Below are 5,179 nucleotides of genomic sequence, written 5' to 3' on the forward strand. Positions count from 1 at the left end.
TTTACACGCTTTCACTTCGCGTTGTTTTAAGCCACGCGAACGCTTATCACTAATTCACTTTCGAATTTCGACTGACTTGCGACCGCGAACGGGTCGCATATATATACCCAAAATCTTACGTTCCAGAACCACGTGGAAGGCTCTACGCGCGCGTAGAACCCACGCGACGTGTATGGAACAAACCATCATCACATTGGCTGCAGGGCGACGAGCATCGATGATGATGATGATGGCTGCGGCGGCGGCGTTCGCTGCTGCTCTCACGGTTGGAACTCACGGCACTCACTCTCTCGCTGCTGGTCGCTGCTATCCCGTCGGCTCGGGTGAGTGCGCGTGCTTCGTGACGGTCATCGATGACGGTTCCGATGCGATGGCTGGTGTTGGTTGCGCATCTCAGCATGCTGCTGCCCGCGTTGGAAGCGCATCTTCGCGAACACTTCCTCTCTAGCAGATACCATGAAGGTTGGGCAGTTGCCTATGTTAAGTAATGCAAGATCTGTACTACTTAAGTATTCCATCAAAATGGAGCCTCTCAAGCTAATGTCTGAACTGCCCCAGATGATATGGTGAGCATTAACATCACTGTGCCAACAATTAGCCTTTTGAAGTACGGTATGCGATGACTTGTTTGAAAGCATCCGTAGGGGATGGTTCATCATGCGGTAAATAAACCGAACAATAGACGTATTTCCTGTTGAGGTTTCCAACAGATACATCAATTGTGATAGCACATACATCTCTGGTGGTTAGTTCAGAGATGAGTGTAGCAACTATTGCGTTGTTGACAAGCACACAGGCTCGATGCATGACACGCGAGTTTGCCATTTCATGTTAACTGAAAGTAGCAAACACCGGGTTCACAAGGTTTCCTAGATAGAAATTCCCCTTACGGAAGTAAGGTTCTTGGACCAAGGCCACTAGGGCTGAGCCATGTTGCATAAGTCTGCAAAAATTGATTTTGGCTGTTCTTTTATGCTGAAGATTGATCTGAGCTATCCTAACCGTAGCCACTACCCAAACTAGGTAAGATTGAACTCTTCGCAATAACAGTACAACAAAGAACAGCAGCAATAAAACCAGATCGGTATCGATTAGAAAACGCCAAAGGCGAGGATACACAGAATACACTGTGTAAATCGCATAATGTGAAACCATGTAGGTGAAAATTTAAACTAATTAACAACATGCTCATAATCCCGCCCTTATTTAGCCTCAAATGAGACTAAAGAAGGGCAGCCGATTGTCTCGGAGAAACACAAGGCCCACTGCACCATTGCTCAGGTTAGCGCAGTAAGGGCGACATACTGTGGAGGGCGCTCTGGTACCACAGGCTCCGTTTGCGGTTAGATTTTTATTATATAGACCCCCCTAGCCGTTCATTCCTAGGCACGGTAAGCATAAAGCCGCATCACACCATGAATTAGGGGTCACCTGTTGGTGGATTCTTACCACCGGAACAGGGGGTCCGTAGTGTTATTCCTAGCCAATTGAGACAATCGCTTCCGACACTACACAGCTATCTAGGCTGATCGAGAAAAGAAGTTAATATTGATAATCAACTTCATACGGGCTCGAACAGCCATTATTATATTTGTGAGAATATTCAATATTTTTTCGACTTTTTCCATGTTATATCGGTAAACACTGTAGCCCCGGCCCCAGTTACAAATGTGAAATCCTCTCTGGGTACAGGCGAACACTGACCATGTGGAATGTGAGAACTTTCGAGCGAGCACCGTTTTGAATGCCAGCTCAAAAAAATGAGTTCATGGGAAGTTATCCAGCCGGCTTCATCGACATTCGGTCGATAAAGGATCAGATCTTTACCGTACGGTAGATTCTTTAGAATGCCGTGAGAAAGTCGTGCATGCTGCTATATTTGGCTGCAAAGTCCAAATATTCACAGTTTGGTAGATTCAATCTAAACTGAGCTCAATGTGGACAGAAAGCTACATTTTTAAATTGTAAATATCACCCTCAATATGGTCTATCCCATTTCTTTCGCAATATTCTTGTATATTGACTTCACATTCTTCTCATAACTTCCACCAATAAACATAACAATACCCCCTGAATGGAAATGAAGTGTTCCATCGAGTTACTAAAAAAAACTCATGCATTCAAATCTACCTAAAAAGAATTCATTTACATTCATATCCCCCATCGTACTCCCGCTGCGCAAAAGGCCCCCGCGGGAGTAAATACTAGCCAGGTATTTTACGAACTTATGAAGTGCCATCAAAAGGCCAACTTTTTCGATCTGATAACGCATACCTACCAGGCAGCCAGCCAGCAGCCACCTTAGGGCTTCGTGGAATGGAAATAGGAAAGAAGTTATAAAAAAACCGGAATTCCTTCTTCCATTTCGGCGCTCCCACCACCACCACCAGCAGCCACTCCCTTCTTCGGTCACAAGCCTCTTCCGGTTGGTGCGTGGGTGGGTTGGCTGCTAGCTGGTGTGGTTCGTCGGAAAATGGGCACGACGATTTCACGCCAAATAAAACGCTCCGAATGATGTGATGTGTAATGGCTTCTGTCACTTTTGTATGGGCCTAGACGAGTCGTGTCGTCGCCATATCCACACACGCACCAGAACCCACAGCAACACACCGTTTATGACTGGGGAGCAGCAAATTTGTGGGAATTGAGTGTTCGGCGCATTGGTCCACGATTCCGAGAAAGAAAAAAAAATGGCACGGGAAATGCCGTGAAATAAAAGGAAATCGTCGGCTTAATGGCTTCATTTGAGGATTTATTCTCGTTGGCCCCTGGTGAGCGCTAGTGGTTCCCAGCCATTTGTCAGTCGTTTCGCTTATTCGGGTGAATGCGCGTGAAATTTCGGCTATAATGTGATTTTGTAAGCTGTCGTCTATTGGCAAACATTTTTTACTACACGAAGAAAAATTTCCATATTGAATGTATAAGAATATGTTATATATTTTTGCCATTTCGTTTTCCTTTTAAAACTAATTTGAAAGTGTTATATAAATCATAACACACAATGAATAAAAAGTATAAGTTTAACTTATGAATATCATTCATTTTTTGTAATAACTTCTATTAGACGTGTTATGGCGTTTATTGGTTAAACCTAATAAAAATAATAAGCGTATATTTTGATTTAGATCCTGAATATTTTATTTCTTTTTTGTTTTTTTGTAATAGTAATAATTTGTAATAGTAATAATAAGTTTTGAATTCAATTCGCACATTGATGTTTTATTTAATCTTGGTACCAATCAGCGCGCTTGCAAGAAAGCTACGGCAAAACATTGCGATCTCGTTTGCGTTGGTGTATCGAGGCCTTCTAGGATCCGCTTCGACGATGTTGCTGGAGATTTCGTTAACACCGTTGCTTCCCTTTTCGTACGGATCGAGCGGTTGAAGCACCGTTGAAGTGGCTGCACCTCGTCGACGAAAGATTCCTGACTGTTAGCGCTGTCGAAGGATTTGGAGACGGTGTTTGTGTCAAATGAAGATATGCCTCCGTTGAATTGCGATGGTAAAATGGACATGTCCTGCAGGGTGAGATTGCTTGCAGTGTTGTTATTGCAGTTGAAAACCGATCTGGTGTCCATCATGATGCTGCTCCCCTTCATTTGGATTCGTCTGATAGAGTTCCGATTTTCGGTTCTGTTGGACGGGCAGCTTCCATTGGCCATGATGTAGCTGCTGGCACCGATATTTCGTTGTTCCGGATAGTGTAGCGATTTCCCGGGGTACTCTGTCGATGATAAAAGTTCAATGAGCTAAAGCATACAAAAAAAAGATTATTAATCAATTAATTATTACACCTACCGTGATTTACAACTGATTTTACAGGTTCACAAAGGACAAAAAAGTGCCACAATGGCTTCTTCCGTTGACGACGACGACGACGACACCGTTTGTTTGTGGTGGAGGAAGTTTTCAAAACCAAACCTTAGAAAATATATTAGGAGAATGTTATACTTTTCAGCCATAACACAAAACTTATACATGGTATAAGTCAATGTTATAGTTAATAATAAGTTCTTTTATGAACACAATAAGTTTATGTTATGAAATTAATTACAGCGTATCTAATGATTAACATAAATTAATCTTTATGAAGAATATCATTAAAATTCTTTTCGTGTATGTGTCAGAGTTAGGACCAATTGAGATTGTCACTTCAAACAATAAAGTGTAGAACCTTTGCTCTCGTTCGTACATAATTGCACCTCTTTCTGAATAAATTTGTTCGAAACCCTGGACCACTTCATCGGCATAAAAAATCAGATTTGAAGAACTTTTAAAAAACTACCCAGGTAACCACTAAGCATTTGAATAAGCCGTGTATCAGCCCGTATTACGCATTTAAACTGCTTGCTGCCCTACATAAGCAGTTCGAATGCATAGCTGCCTTGAGTTAGCATAAGGGGCTGTCCATAAACCACGTGGTCATTTTTTTGGGACTTTTCGACGAGGCGTTACGCTTCTTTGACATTTCGTCACGACGTTCCTGAAGGGATAGCACTAAGACAGCCCGTTATTTTGCCAAAACCTGCTGTGAGGTAGCACTATAGGCGCATATACGGCTAATTAGCATTAAACGCCTTGTCGTAAAGGCTACTATAATGCTGAAGGAATGCTATTTCAAATGCTTACTGGTTACTTGGGTACTGTCAGAGTCCTTAGCGTAACTTCTTGTAGAATTATTATGTATTTTGTTTTTTTTTTGGCAGAGTTCTCAGACAAACTGTTAATAAAACCATGTTTTATTATTACATAACCAATGAAGTTGTTTCTCGCTTACCTTATCGGTCAAACTAAGGTGTGAGTGTCCTCTTCTGTACGTAGGAGTCGTCTCCAGTCAACAAGTCAACTCTATCAATGGCTGTGTGTCTCCACCCAACTAACAATTGCAAGTCACAAACAAGCAAGCTTGCTGAATTGTTGCTTAATAATGGTAATGATAGCTGAACTAAAATTATGCTCTACACATTACTGTTTAAATGATTTTTCAATTGAGAAAATAGTCAATAATCGACTTCCCTGATCGGTATCAACAATGATAAATTAAAACACTTTTCAAACGTTTAACAACAAATTTATTCGACAAGCATTGATTCCTTTACAAAAGGGTTTAACAAAACATTTGTCTGCATCTTATTAAGCTGATGTATCGATAAGCATATGCTCCTGAACAATGTGCTTT

General features: G+C 41.7%; 1 long non-coding RNA gene across 1 annotated transcript; it reads right to left on the reverse strand.

The window, feature by feature from the left end:
- Positions 1–3,112: 3,112 nt before the first annotated feature.
- Positions 3,113–4,113, reverse strand: LOC134285922 (uncharacterized). Its single transcript, XR_009996801.1, has 2 exons — positions 3,799–4,113; positions 3,113–3,724 (listed from the first exon to the last, which is right to left on the reverse strand). It is a non-coding gene; the product is annotated as an uncharacterized LOC134285922 (long non-coding RNA).
- Positions 4,114–5,179: the final 1,066 nt, after the last annotated feature.

This window comes from Aedes albopictus, chromosome 2 (assembly GCF_035046485.1).
Source record: "Aedes albopictus strain Foshan chromosome 2, AalbF5, whole genome shotgun sequence".
In the NCBI taxonomy this organism is placed as follows: domain Eukaryota; kingdom Metazoa; phylum Arthropoda; class Insecta; order Diptera; family Culicidae; genus Aedes; species Aedes albopictus.